This window comes from Choloepus didactylus, chromosome 12, assembly GCF_015220235.1.
Source record: "Choloepus didactylus isolate mChoDid1 chromosome 12, mChoDid1.pri, whole genome shotgun sequence".
NCBI classification, from domain to species: Eukaryota; Metazoa; Chordata; class Mammalia; order Pilosa; family Megalonychidae; genus Choloepus; species Choloepus didactylus.
Genome location: NC_051318.1, coordinates 29771723 through 29788200, shown reverse-complemented (window position 1 = coordinate 29788200; position 16478 = coordinate 29771723).

Genomic DNA, 16478 nt, shown 5'->3' with positions numbered 1-16478 from the left:
TAGTAATGGGACCCATTTCTTTCTACATAGGCCCAAAGGAACATTCTGGAAATCAGAGGAGGAATAAAGAGGACATGTATTCAGGTCTCCATAATAATATAAACTCCATTGTCTTTGAGTGAAGGGGTTAGTGCTGATAAGTTTCTCTTTAAAAAAAAATGTCCTCTTAAATATATACTTCTAGGCTAAATTGCCTCTGAGAATTAGTCTCTGCTTGTGTGTGGGTGTGTGTGTGTGTCTGTGTGTGATCAAATCAAAAGTTTTCTGCTTAAAGAAAAATAAACTGTATTCTCCACACCTGCTGGAGAGGAGAGTTAAAAGGATGGAATGCCACAGCTCCTCATGGACTGGCTTCAAAACCCTCATGGTAGCTCACCCTCGTGTTCATGGTGTTTGTTAGTCCCCTCAAAATTTGAGAAGTAGACTGCCAGGGAATGGGTCCTCAGGTCGTTTTATTCTTGGGCAAGACCATCCCCTTGAGAAGAAGTGAGTTTTCCCTAAAGAAGGTGGAGGATTTTACTGTGAAACAATCTCTTCGGAGGGAATGAACACTGAGGACAGGTAAACAAGTCAGATTTATGACCCACATTTATCTCTCCATTGACCCAGTGCAAAGAAAGCAGAATGTCGCTGGGGTCGACTAGTCCAGTTGTTCTTGGCAAAGACCAGGTCCAACTGGGAGTAAAGTGAGAGAAGGTCCACAGCAGAACTGGGAGTCGGTGGGAGGAACATGAGCAAGAAAAACCTACTGAGCAGATAACTCAGGAGCAGATACAAGACTAACTCCCCATTTTCAAAGATACTGCTGAGGGTTGACTCTTAGAGGGGATAGCGTGGACGTGGAAGGGCACTGACCCCGCTGATACTAATGATAGTGGCATTAATAATAATTCTCATAATACCCTGTAACCTGGATGTGCTGCTGCTCACTATTTAACCCCAAAAGCCCATCTAAGGACAGTCCTTATTGAAGAAAGCTAGATTGGCAGTACAAACTGGTATTCAAAGTCTCTCAAGAGGAAATTTAATTCAGTTAATACCTATATATATATACTTAATATTTTTAAACTATTCTTTGGCTCTTATAAAACTGAATATAGTGTGTGTGTGTGTTTGCATGTATGTATATAGTACCCTTGTGGTGTTATAATAGAAATTTGTTTGAAAATTACTTTAAAACAGTGTTTTCTGATCAGTGTTTGCTTCTGTGTACCATATTATTGCAAACTGTTTTATGTACTAATCAATTAATGTTAACTTTTTGCTGGTGTCATATTTTAAAGAACTATAAATTCAAACAACCAACTGGTATATAAAAATAATTAGCTTTTTCTTTTACCAAGATGAATTTCCCCATTTTTCAGGGAAAATGAAGCCAAGCTTATGACTTTGTGTTTGGAATTTAAAATATTGATAAATGTCTGAGCTACTGTATGCAAAACAACAAATATGATTTGAAATTCAAAAAAATAGTTTGTATGCAGATACTATACGTATATATGCTTTAGACATATATATGCTATAATAGAGATACAAACACATAATGAGGTTGTGGTAGAGAGAGCAAGGTTGTAGATAAGAATATGTGTAACCCGTACCTGCAAAGTTCCCTGACCACTGGGAACACAGACCTTTGGCTTAGGTCAGTTCACAAACCCAACCAAAACTTCACTGACATTGAAATCACATGGTGTGAGCTCACCCAAATTTCCTTCTCTACTCCTCCAAAATGTCTGAATCTTCAACTACCCTATCTTTTTCCCTTCTCAGAGAAAACAGTACCCATCTAATACCCCAATTGTGTCTGTAAGGGAATCCAACAGTTCCTCTGGGGTTGACCCAGTCAAGAAGCATTTTATGCCACACTCTACACTGTGGGCATCAAACCTGCCTCTGTAGCGTGTTTCCCATTAGGCTCTACTCTCCATTCCCAGCATAACTGATCATGTTTAGCCCTCAGAATAAATTGGTGCTCAGTAAAAGCTTGTTATTCAAAGTCTAATGAACGGTTGGCCCCCGGCCTCTAATCTTTCTACCTCCTCTTCATTTTTATATTGAAATGAGATTGATTTTCCTATTATACAATTTTAATGCCTATTGTCGTCCTCTTGCCCCAGATCCTTGAGGATTCTCTTTTAATCCTTAAAACAAAGTGAAATTTCTGAGCATGGGTCTCCAAGGACCAGTGCTGCCTTCCTAACTATCTCCTACTATACTGCCTCTACCACAGTCTGCCTCCACCCTCCCAGACTCCCTGCCCTTCCCTCCAGAGACCTCTGCCTTCTGTACTTCAACACCACACTGCCCCGCCACTAAAATGTCCTTGTCAGCAGTTCACGTCATTTCTGGAATGAAGACTTTTATAATCTCCTCTCCCAAATAAGAATTTGCATTTCCCTGCTTCATATACTCATATATGTATGTAATTGTACCTTTAACACTTAGCATATTCTGTATTAGATTATAATGAATTGTAAACATCTTCTATTTCCCTGATTAGATTCAAAACGCCTTAAGGATTTTGCATTTTTGCATATCCTGCATTGTCTGGCATAGACACTGGCAACAACACATAATATTGGTTGTAATGAATTGCTGGCTGCTTCAGTAAAATTCAGTGGTCAAATGTTAAAAAAAATAGCTATCAGTCCTCTTTATCAGGCAGTAATCATACATCAGAGAGGGGAGGAAAACTTGTATAATTGTTTGCCTTTGTTTAACATGATTGATTACTCCTTTTTTTGTGCATGTGAAAATGTTTGGTTAAATACCTAAGTAGAGGGAGTCAAATCTCCAAATACCTCCTTATTTCATCATTCTTTTATGACTGCCCTTCCCAGCTTGTGACTGCTTGATTCCCTCTCTTTGATGCCCTGCTCCTAACATTTTTTTTCCTTCTCAAAACTTTTCTAAATGAAAAAAGGGATGTGTGTGTATGTATTTGTACTACACTTATTTTTATATGTAGGTATACATATATTACCAAATATCAACTCACCATGCACCTAAATTAAGATATGCATAGCCTCTTACTTATTTAGCAAATTATCATAAATAGACCTTTTAAAAGTAGGTAATTGAATCTTTATTGTTGCCTAATACTGTTTGTTAACGCCATGCCACATTAGCACACAATTGACATGATCTTAAATTTACTTTGGCAACTTAAGGGTAACACTTCAATAAGACTGGATCATAACCAACAAGTGGAATGCTATTTTATTGTAGTTCTTCAGTTCTTTAAACATTTTTAAGCATTCTCTGTTACTATATGTGGCTGATGAACTAGAATTAATTCACTTTCATCTCAAAGTTCTCGTTGCTTCTAGTTCCATGAATTTATCCTGCCTCAGCTAATTGATACTCTGTTTCAAATGCTCAAGTAAAAGGCTTTAATGCAAGAATTATTTCACTAATGTTCTAGAAAGGATGAAAATGAAAAATAACTGTCATGCAAAGTCCAGGCAATGACTTTGAGAAATAAAAAAGTGTTCAAAAATGTGTCTTCAAAAAATAAAATCCCATGCTAAGTACTTTCATTATGAAAGTCAATTTGGACCAAATTACATCACTTGCAAAAGTAAAAACGAACCCCCTCCTCCTCGCCAATAAAGTAATCTTGTGAAGGTCATGCAAGTCCTAAAAACAGGAAATGTTATGTGAAAAAGAAGCATTTACCTTGGTTTGCAGTGATAAAACCATGGACTGTAAATTACAATGACTAATTCGGGATGTCTTTGAAGTTAATGTCTAATCACTGAGTGATGTGACCTGAAACTGTTGTAGTTTCTCCTTTTCAACTGGCTGTACTTACTAGTTTAGAACTGCATACCTCATTTCTGCCTGGCACTTGGGTGTTTCCAAGGAAATTAAGAATTTAGGAAGATGCGACCTCACTATTTCCACCAATTTAGTAGAATACATAAATACTCAGAGTTCAACCTGAAATGTTGACTTATCTAATGGAAATGTATTATTGTTTTGCTTTGAGAAAACTTTGTAAATGTCTCTTATACTTCAATTCTTGAGCATTTATACTCATTTTACCCAGGAATTAAAAAACAATAGACAATATCAGCAATGGAATTCAAGATTCAAGTTTCCCTTGCCCCATCCCCAATCCTGCTCCTAGACTAGTACTCAGATAATAAATTAGATCCCACCACCTCATTTGGAGCCATATATATTTCTTTTCTTCAAGTACATCTCTTTGGTGGGCTAATATAGACTTGTTATTTTTAATTACAAGAAACAAAACTTATGCTTCAATTGTATAATCTTCACAAATGATTTCTCATTTATTCTAGTTGATTAGCTTAAGGATCTGACAATATCATCATAGATTTTAGAAAGTCAGACCAAGAATTGCTTCAGAGATCAAGTCGAGCCACTTAGTTTTATCCCTTCTGTCATTTCCAAATTTAGCTTTCATCAATAACATCATACTTTTATAAAGGAGGAAAATGGTAATATTAATAGAATACAGGATGTTTCTATTGTTCGATGTTAAATTCTAATAGGAAAACATTGATTAGATTCAAAATATTTTGATTACAAGTAGGAAAAAATTCAAATGCTTCAAAGTCTTATCTGCCTACCAAGTTAATTTTCAGAGATACTGAATATTTAGTTTCTATCTTCTTAGGGAGTGGGATTTGCTTCACAGAACACTGTGAATATATTCGTTTAACATCCATCAATACCCACCAATTATTCCTATCCCAAAGAGTATTTACGAAACAACTCCAAATCGGGCATTTCCCCACCCTTAAGAAGTATAAGTCTAATTGAGGGATTGGAGTAAGATAAATGTCAAATAGATATGGATTTTTAAATCATACTGATTTTTAAAGGAAATCAGTATTTCAAAGATTGTTTTAGCTTAAACATTTTCTGTGGGTTGGATTAATCTGGAATGATTACTAGTGACCTTTCTGATGAACAGTCTTAAGCGTATGAAGAACTATTCTTATTACTGAAAGTATTATGGACAAAGTCTCAAGTAACATGGAAATCAATGTTAGCAACCTCATTATCACACATTTTAAACTTCAGAGGCATCATTTCTATTTATATATAAATATGTACTATATAGCCATAGTATATAAATACTATACATCATACTTTTATAAACAAGGAAAATGGTAATATTGATAGAATACAGGATGTTTCTATTGTTCAATGTTAAATTCTAACAAGAAAACATTGATTAGATTCAATATAAATACTATATTTATACCCAATACTAAAATGTTAGTGGGATCATTTAATTTTGTATTTCCTATAGCCAATTCCATTTAACAGTTTTGCCTGAGTTTGACTCTGTCCTGGGTGTGAAATTCAAGTCAGTAAATTCAAACATAATTGTAAAAGATAAGCAGTTACATTAACGAATGGCCATTAATCGATATGCATTCTTACCATACACTTCAAGGATAATTTTGAAAATATAATGTCGCAATCAACAAATGACTATGCTAGAAAAGCCAATGTCTAGTATGATTGCAATTCTACATAACAACTGGAGCTCCTTAATTAAAGAAAAAAAACCTTGCTTATTCAGAGCTTTTGTATCATGTAAACCAAACATCAAGAAAGTTTATTTCATAATTTTGATGTGATTTTATACAAGAATATATTTTATACATATTCTTTTTATTGCTTATCCAGGCATACCTTGGCTTATGATTGAGACCGTTATATGATATTTTCAGACATCTTTTATTAGACTGCTAAATAGTACTTCTTAACCTTTTGGCATGTTAAGTACTCAAGTATCAATGCCAACTTTCTTCAGCTATGCTTAAAAACAAAAATTTCTGCTGCAATTTCCTTTGCAATGAGTATAATAAAAATATATCCTCTTCAACAAAATTAAAAATATGAGAAAGGTTGATCAAATTCTTTGAAAACGAGGAAAAAAATATCAAAATGAAAAACATGGCAAGGATACAAATTACTGCAAGTCAAAGTAAATAATGAAGTGCTCCACAAATACTAGAAGTTAAAATGAACAAAATGGAACTGATATTTCCTAACTGAACATATGGTGTCTTACCCTTTAATAAATTGGTGTTAATATCAACAGTAAAAAAATGGAGAGAATGCTTATTCAAAATCAAAGCCAAACTACAGATGAGACAAAATAGACTCAAAGCAACTGAAAAAATAAAATTCAGGAGTTGTTACCGTTATTTAATCAGGAAAACAAGTGTTAATTTAAGGAGTAGGAAAATCACACATGGAGACATATTATTGAGAGACTTATATAACTGAAGAAAAAGGAAAATGATAGATATTTTCCTTTCTTTCTTAAAAGATATCCTTTACTCAAAAATCTCATTAGATGGTGTCAAGGAAACCGCACACAGAGCTTTAGCAGAGAAATCTCAAAATTCCATTCCACAATTCCTTTTTTATTTAAGATATTGTGTGGTTACAGAGATCCCCAGCAAAACAAGGAAGTTCACCAACCACCTGATACAGAATATTAATAATCTACTTAAAAGTATATCCTAACATTATGGCTAGTTAAGGAATTTAGGGAACAAAAGAATGCATCTATAGTGTGCCTTTTACACTCCAGACATTTATAATTATAATGATATTTGAGTCTAATGCACACCTAACCAAAAATACAGAATTTATTATTGTGTACAAATAAAACCAAGAAAACTAGTTGGGAATAGGAATAGAACTGAAAAACACACAAAGAGAGAACAAGAGGTGTGGTGGGGGGGGGCGGGGCGGGGCACGGATAGAAGATTCAAGTTCTTCAAAACAAAGTGGGCCACATAGTCTATTATTGATCTTAAAGTGATATTTTCCCAATAACTAAAATTAGTTCAACTTAGAGCAGCAATTATAACATTTTGAAAATTAAGGAGTTTATTATTCTCCTACAGTTTAAGCAGTTTTTAATTTTTCTTCTAAAATAGATTTAGAGATATTTAATTCATTTTGTGTTGTATTAATCAAAGACATAGCAAACTGAAACTGCAGTAAACAGCAAATGGTCAATAGATATAAAAACTGCTTGTTTATTACACTGAAAGATTTACAGCAATTGATGTGTACTTAGGATTCTGGAATCCAGCATCAGAGACCATTTGATTTAGATGCAAGCAGACCTGTTACAAATCTTAGTTCTTACATTTATTAGCTTAAGTCCTTAAACCCTCTGCAGAAACCCCAGTCTGTACATCAGTATAATTAAAGTAATGATATCTTCATGCCAATACCACAGGGCTATTAGAAGGATCAATTAAAAAATAACAATATACATTTTACAACATAAACACAAGACCCATAATAGTATTAAAAGTGTGAGTAATTTGAACAATATATATGGCTTATACAAATAAAAACATAAATGATTAGATGATCCAAAAGTTATGGTGAAAGGGCTTATGGATTTTTTCAGCAAGAAGACTTGCAAAGGAATAATACATTATAATTGTTGGGAGACTGCAGAGTCATACAAATGACATTTTAGTAGAAAAAGTCAAGGGGAAAATAAGGCCACGCCTTTAAGTTCTAGAATCATCATAAGCAAATTACTGACTAAATCCCTCTGACTTTTCATTTAATGTCAATAAAAGTGTAATCAAAATTACAATGATACCCCATCAGTGCCAAGCACTGTTATTAGTAATTATGATAGCAATAGCATTAACAATAGAGGTATAAATGACGTGGTGGTGGGAAACAGAGAAAAATTTCAAAGATATTGCTGTTCAAATGCACAAATAAATACTGACATAATTTGATATAAATTTTTATCCAAGTTCATACTTACAAATTTACATTATGAATAAAGACTATAAATCTAAATATAAATGAAGAAAAATGAGTATTAAAAAGAAAAATGCAGCTTCAAAACACTAAAGTGAATTACTTACTCAACAAATATTTGAGCATTCATTGCATACAAGTCTGTCATAAGTACAAGAGGATCAATATTTAGATAAGAAATAACATCCAGTTCTGGCAAGGATGAAGCGAAATGACCCTCTCACATATTTTTTGTAGATGAATGAATTACTACACCTCCTTTTAAAAATATTCTGGAAATATCTTTTTAAAATTAAAAGTACAGATACCCTTTTATCCAATGGTTTCCCCTTTAAATGCTAGACTATGGAAAAGAATGTAAGGAAAGATATTTAAGGATACTTATTATGTTATTGTTTATGGTGGCAAAACAGCAATAGTAACAACTGCAACAAATCTCAAAAAAAAATCTGATATTAGTCAACAGGGGAACAGACTTTAAAAATTATTGTATGTTAAATTGTTCTATAGATACTGCCCTGGAAGGAAGTACATGATGTATGGTTAAATGAACAAAGGAAGTGGAAGAAATTAGGTGAGATCTATTTGATCATCATATAACTCACTTTTGCCTCCTTAAACTTTATATTAAATGAGCAATCGCTGTATAGTTAAATTTTTTCATTGGAGAAAAAGAAATGATTTCAAAAAATATGGCACAGAACATAAGAGATGAGTTAGATATAGTATTTGCACTCAGGTAGCTTAAAATACAATAGGTGAAACACTTTTAAACAATTAGCTCTAAGACAAATTAGATAAAACTAAGCACCCAAGGACGCGGCATTCACTCAACATCACCAAAGCACATAAAAATGTAATGGGGAGATGAGGGGTGGTTAAAATTGAATAGGAGTGGGGCAGGGCAAGATGGTGGCATAAAGAGGTGTGGAATTTAGTTAGTCATCTAGAGCAACTAGTAAATAGCCAAGAACAACCAGTAAAGAGTCTGGAACAACTGTTGGGAGACATCCATGACTGGACACACATCACACACCAGCCTGGAATGGGTCGAATGGCTGAGATCACAGCATAAACTGTCAGTAAATCCCCCCAAACTGTGGCACTGGTGCCCCTCCCCCACCAGCATGACAGAATGAGCTGAAACACTTTCCCATGGAAAAAAGAAGTAGGTTACCTGGAGCAAGGAAAAGTAACTCAACCAAGCTCCAATTGCAGTTTTCATTAACAAATTTGGACTACTGAATACAAGCTACAAGCACAGATAAATCTGAAGCAAGCAGCAAAGAAACCTGAGGTTCCTGTGGCAGAGAGGAGACAGAGCTGGCAGGAAAAAAAAAATACATAAATAAAAACAGAGTCTTTTGAAGATAGCTGAGCTCAGAATACTAGAAAATGACTGTGTCTCAAGAAAAGGACTGGTTGACCGGCAAACCTGGGGGGTTAGAGACTGGCTCTGAAAAGGGGCTTTCTCTCTTTTTCCTCTTCTTTCTCCAATTCTAAGTAGCTCGTTAGCATTTTCAACTGTCAGCACTGACCCAGGCAAGGGTAGAGTTAACAGAGTCAGAGAGACAAAGGAGGAATTCAAGTGTAGAAGATAACTCCCTAAAGGTTATCTCTTCCCTAAGAAAAAGGGGGCATGACCCAGCTTAAGTCATGACTTAACTGACTGCCTTCCCTCAGAAAACTCAGACCCAGGGCCTGGGGGTGGGGGTGGGGGGACAGAAATAACATAAGCTTGGCTTCTGACACCCCCAGCCCCTAGACGAGAATTAGAGGGACCATACTTCTTTACACCAGTGGGGAGCTGCAGGCTGACAAGTGCCATCTGCTGGGCAGGATAGGAAAAGCACAGACTCTAGAGGCCTCACAGGAAAGTCTGACAATCTGCTGGGTCTCACCCCCAGGGAAACCTAATGCTGAACACACCCTCCTCCTGGGACCTGGGCCCATTTGGTCTAGGAAAATCTGATTGTGGTAATCAAGGAAATCAGCTGCCTAGATAACAAAAAATTACAAATCACACTAGGAAAAACGAAGATATGGCCCAGCCAAAGGAACAAACTTGCACTTCAACCGAGATATAGGAATTGAAATAACTAATTATTAATCAAACAAATCTCCTAAATCTATTCAAAAATCAAATCAATGAGTTGAGGGAAGAAATGGCAAAACAGATGAAGGCTATAAAGAAGATATTGGGCAATCATAAGGAAAAACGTCAAAGTTTGAAAAAACAACCGGCAGAACTTATGGGAATGAAAGGCACAACACAAGATAAAAAACAAATGGAGTCATACAACAGCAGATTTTAAGAGGCAGATGAAAAGATTCATGAACTGGAGAACAGGTCATCTGAAATCCTACACACAAAAGAACAGATAAGGAAAGGAATGGAAAAATATGAATAGTGTCTCAGGGAACTGAATGACAACATGAAGCACATGAAGGTACATGTCATGGGTGTCCAAGAAGAAGAGAAGGGAAAAGGGGCAGGAGCAATAATAGAGGAAAAATCAATGAAACTTTCCCATATCCAAGAAGTGCAGCATACCCCAAACAGAACAGATCCAAATTGACTTAAGCCAAGACACTTAATAATCAGATTATCAAATGTCAAAGACAAAGAGAGAATTCTCAAAGCAGCAAAAGAAACATCACATACAAGAGAAGCTCAATAAGACTATGTGCACATTTCTCACTAGAAACCATGGAGGCGAGAAGGAGTGTGATATATTCAAGATACTGAAGGAGAAAAACTGCCAATCAAGAATTCTATATCTGGCAAAACTGCCCTTCAAAAATGAGGGAGAGTTTAAAATATTTTCAAACAAACTGGGAGAGTTTGTGAGCAAGATACCTGCTCTACAGGAAATACTAAAGGGAACACTACAGATAGACAGGAAAAGACAGGAGTGAAAGGTTTCAAGCACAATATTGGGTGATGGTAGCATAATAACGTAAGTACAATAAATGAGTACAGTTGAAGGAGGAAGGTTAGGGGCATATAGGACACCAGAAGAAAAGACAGAGGATAAAGACTGGAACTGTATAACTTTGTGAAACTTAGAGTGGTCAATGATTGTGATTAAATGTACAAATATGTGTTTACATGAGGGAGAACAAATGAATGTCAACTTTGCAAGGTGTTAAACATGGGTGGTATTGGGGGAAAAAATACAATCAATGCAAACTGGAGTCTGTAGTTACCAGTAACATTGTAATATGCTTCCATTTATTGCAACAAAGGCAATACATCAAAGCTAAATGTCTACAAGAGGGTATATAAGGGAGAGGTATGGGATTCTTGGCATTGGTGGTGTTGTCTGACATTTTTGTTGTATTTTATTTTAATTTTATTTTTACTTTTGCTGCTTTTTAGTTGTCATTTTTTCTTTCTTTTTCTTTTTTTTTTTTTACCTTTTTCACCCCTTCCTCTTTCTTTGTGGAAGAAATGGAAATGTCCTTATATAGATAGCGGTGATGAATGCATAACTGTGATTATACAAGAAACCATTTATTGTTTACTTATGATGGAATGTATGGTGTGTGAATAAAACCATCTACAAAATAAACAGAGGAACATAAGTGCTGGAGAAAATGTGGAGAAAGGGGTGGACCCCATCACCCTTGGTGGGGAAGTAGAATGGTGCAGCCCATCTGGAGGGCAGTGTGGTGGTTCCACAGAAAGCTAAGCATGGGGTTGCCATATGGTCCCGCAGCTCAGTTACTGGATATACATTTGGAAGAACTGAAAAGAGGGACATGAATGGACATTTGCACAGTGGGGTTTATGTTGTCAGTATTCACAATTTGCAGTAGATGGATGTGGCCTAAGGGTACGTCAACTGATAAACGGAATGGCGAACTGTGGTGTATACATTCAATGGAATATTGAGCTACTATAAGAAGGGGTGAAGTTGTGAGGTGAATGGACATAGAGGACAGTATGTTGAGTGTAATGAACCAGAAATGGAAAGAAAAACATTATAATGCCTCAATATTATGGACTAACTATAATGGTCAAATTCTGAGAATTGAGTCTGAGAGCATAGGCTGTCAGGGGAAGGCTTATTATAAAGGTTCCTATATTGTAAGCTCTTACAGCAATAAAATCTACTCCTGAGTTGTAATGGTTATTTCTAAATTCTGAGATGCTGAGTTCCTTGTGTATAACCAGGTTGTTCCCTGGAGTTTTGGGTATCTGTGTGACACCTGAGACTCAGAGCCAGAGTCCGGCAGCTATGAATGTCAGCATTACCCCATACAGCAAATGTTAAGGAGTCTAAAAAAAGAGATCAGACTTCAATTAGAGATATGAATGAAATAGACTTGGTTAGGACTAAGGTAAATCAGACTAAAGGGTAAAGGACAATAGTGATGGTGTTTTTAAAACTTCAACATCTGTGTGAGACAAAAGAAAGATAAGCTTTTTAGGTGCAAAATCTGTATTTTTTGTAACACACTAAATAATTTAACTTGTGTGTTCAGTTTATTCAAACAACATAATTATATGGAACATTGAATAAGGAGTAAAATCTGGTTGGTTTGCACAGGTTAGTGTGACGCCCCAATACATCCAAAAGTAATCTGGCAGAGAATAAAAACATATTTTCAAAGACCCCTTGAGGGACCAGGGGAAAATGTAGAAATATTAAATTTCCCCGCCTGGGGAATTAATGATATTCTCACAAGCACTGGGGACTACCAACTTAGAAGGCCAAGTCCTCAACATTGGGGCTTGCTTTTATGAAGCTTGTTACTGCAAAAGAGAGGCTAAGTCTACTTAAAAGTGTGCCTAAGAGTCACCTCCAGGGAACCTCTTTTGTTGCTCAGATGTGGCCTCTCTATCTAAGCCAACCCTACAGGTCAACTCACTGTCCTCTACCCTATGTGAGATATGACTCCCAGGGGTATAAATCTCCCTGGCAATGTGGAATATGACTTGCAGGGATGAGCTTGGCCCTGGCATCGTGGGATTAAGAAAGCATTCTTGGACCAAAAGGGGGATGAGAAATGAAACAAAATAAAGTCTCACCGGCTGAGAGATCTCAAATACAGTTGGGAGGTCATTCTGGAGGTTATTCTCATGCATTATATACATATTCCTTTTTAGTTTTTAGTGTATTGGAATAGCTAGAAGGAAATATACCTGAAACTGTTTAACTACAACCCAGCAGCCTATATTCTTGAAAATGATTGTATAACTAACTATATAGCTTACACTGTGTGACCATGTGATTGTGAAAACTTTGTGGTTTCCCCTCCCTTTCTACAGTGTATGGACATACGAATAGTAAGATGAGGCCAAAAAAGTCAATGAATAATAGGGAGGGATGGGGGGGGGAGTATGGGGTGTTTTGGGTGTTCTTTTTTACTTTAACTTTTATTCTTATTATTTTTGTATGTGTGGTAATGAAAATGTTCAAAAATTGATTGTGGTGATGAATGCACTACTATATAATGGTACTGTGAACAACTGATTGCAAACCATGGATGATTGTATGGTATGTGAATGTATCTCAATAAAATTGCGTTTAAAAAATTGAATAGGAAAGGATTTGATTAGAATGATTGCATTTTGACATACCCTTACAAGAATATTCTAGACCAAATGAAGCCAGGGGCAGAGGCTGGGAATAGATGAATGCAGCAAAATGAGGTCTGACTGAAAGATTCATTGCTTCCTCTTTACTCTGTCCAATTGACTAGCTCTGAGCATGGCAAGGAAACATCAGTTCCTGCTCCCTGTGTACTCCTGGGAATTGAGCCCACTGAAATGTTTGGTTATATCTAATTTTGCTGCAGGTTTTGTACATGCAGGAGGAGAGAGTTAAAATAATCTAGAGGAGATAGACATTATTTAGCATTTCTAAATAAGTTTTGCTGAGCTATATAATCTTAATCTTATAATTTTCTGGATATGTTGAAAAGATAATTTAGTAACAGAAGAAAATGCTTATTAACAATTGATCTTGAAAAAGATATGACATTCTCAGAACTCTTATAGATACAGATGGCACAGTTGGGGTGGTATCACAATAAAATGCTAAATAAGCTAATTTGTATATGATCTTTGTCTCAGGTAGTAGCACATTTATCTTTGTGGGTCTCTGATTTCCAAACTTACCCCCCACCCCCAACCCAAGCAGACCTGAACATCATCCAGGCAACTGCTTAGCACTTAAATAGCTTTCACAGAAACAGATGGCAAAAATAAATAAAGCTGCATATCAAACACTTACTGGTAAACCTATAAGCTGCTACAAAAATAAAATTTTAGCAAAAATAGGTAAATAAGAAAGGAGAAAAAAGAAGCAGAAAACAAGATTAGTGGATTCTCAACTACAGTCAGAATGAACCAGAGAAAAATTCTTAAAATGGCAACAGATCCAAGTTTTGTGAAGGCACAACTTAAATCAAACAAAAATATCTCATTTAATTAAACTTCAATCAAAGCTTATTAACCACGGATGGAGTGAGGCACTAGATACTTGCATCCTCAACGTAGAATGTGTGTAGATGGTAGCCAAGATGGACTGAACCCCAACATCTTGGTAGTACCAGTACTACACCTTAACGTAACCTAATGTTGCTAGTCAAGCAACATTTATCAAAGAATAAGAGCCTCTTTAATAAACAGTACAATAATCCTTCCCTACATATTTTTAGTATCAAAGATTCTAATTCAGGGAATCGACATATTGGGTAGATTTTCACTTCTTTATCCAGCAAGACAGAGCCAAGAAAAAAACAAAAACAAAAACAAAAACAAAACAAAACAAACAAACAAAAAAACCTTCTTCTACCCTTTCAAATGGAGAAATAGTGTCAGCTCTGTGAGTATCGGAATGTCATTTATTTATTTATATCTCCTCATTAGACAAAATATGTAAACCACTTTTATTTTTACTATCAAATAATGTTCAACACTTAATTTGCATTATTATAAAAGTAATAAAACTAAGAAGTACCATATATGATATCTACTCCAGCATCTAAATAAGCCATTACTAATATGAATGAAACAGGACTTAACTTTCGCTCACTGGCAAGACCCTGGTCAGAATCCCCTCAGATTCTCTAAACACTATGTACAAAAGTTTGCAATAAAATTTTCATCATTACTATAGTGCAGGAGACATGTTATGCCACTCATGAAATACAGAGAATCTTATGGTTTATATGCCAATTGCATCTCGAAAGCTAGCAAACAAGGTTGTTGTCCAGCCAAGTTCACATCCACACTAAGACACCATCTCTACTGTGGCTGAATTCGGTGCATATATTAAATAATGTCTTCTTTGAACAATTCACCCTCACAGCAAAAAAAGAGAAATTTGCATCGAGTGTTTAGGCAGACGTACCACAGGATACAAGAAGGCTAGGAAATATGGTTTTGGACATCTGGAAAACTCTCCAGTTTAGTAGCTAACTTCATCAAAAGTTCTGGAAGAAGAAGTCCAAAATTATTGCTTTCTGGTGATTTTGCTTCTGAAACAAGAACATATACGAATAACAAATGACCATTCTTCAGAATGAGCAATATATCCACGGGCCTCTGTCTAGCCCACATATCACCCTACCTGATGGCAAGCCTACAAAAGGTCACTATGCATGCATCATCTCATCTCACTAATAGCTTTCACAGCCAAGCTCCCTGAGAGAAAACTCTGTGCTCACCCTCCCACCAACCTGACTTCTATTCCTTTCTCAACACCTTCTTTCTTGATATCTTTCTTCTCTTGATTTCTGGGACATCACTCTATAGAGTTTTAACTTTTTCTCCTATTGCAAACTCATTCTCAGTCATCTCTCTCCTTTCCTCCACCAGGTCTTTAAACATGAGTGACTCCCTGGAGCTCTATTCCTGGTTCTCTTTTTTTCTTAGGTTACAAGGGCAGGCTCCTTGAAAGATTCTCATCTATACTCACCTATACACAGGTGACCCCTAAATCATCTCCACTCAAGATCTCCTTCTTGGTCTCCAAACCTATGTATCCAATTACCAGAAATATCCATGTAGAATCCCATGAGAACGTCAATCTCAAGAGTTCTAAAACCAGCATTGTAAATTCCCTCCCTTTAACCACTTCTCCACATCCATTTATGCCCCTGTATGTCTTGCCCTGCTTAATGGAAACATTTCCTTCCCCAGCTAGTAACTGAGGAGGTAAACTGAGCAACTGAATGCCTCTGGGAAACCAGAGGCATTTTTTATTCATATTTGAATCCTCAGCATGAAACGACAAAGAGTAGAAGATCAATAAATGCTTTTTGAATGAGAAACAAGTGAAACTCAGGCCTAGACAACATCCAAAAACAGAGCAAGAGACAAAAACATAGAACATTGGGACGAAACAGGCCGGTTTGTTCTGTTTTGAGAAGCTGGCAGATGGGAACTTATGCCTGTGTAACGTTAAGCTTGTAGGCGACGTCTTTAAGACCTGGTAACCACAGGCACTCAGTGAATATTTGTGCAATGACTTCATGAATTAACTCAGTTGTCAAGAAGCTGTATTTTACACTTTCACCCGAAAATCAAATGACTAACATTTTCAGGCTTTTGATATTTTTAATTAATTAATTAGTTACCTCTAAGCAATGAAAAGGGAGAAACAACCTAGGGCAGTCAGGAGAGTACGGGCTTTGGAATCTGTTACACTTGGACAGGGATCCTGTTT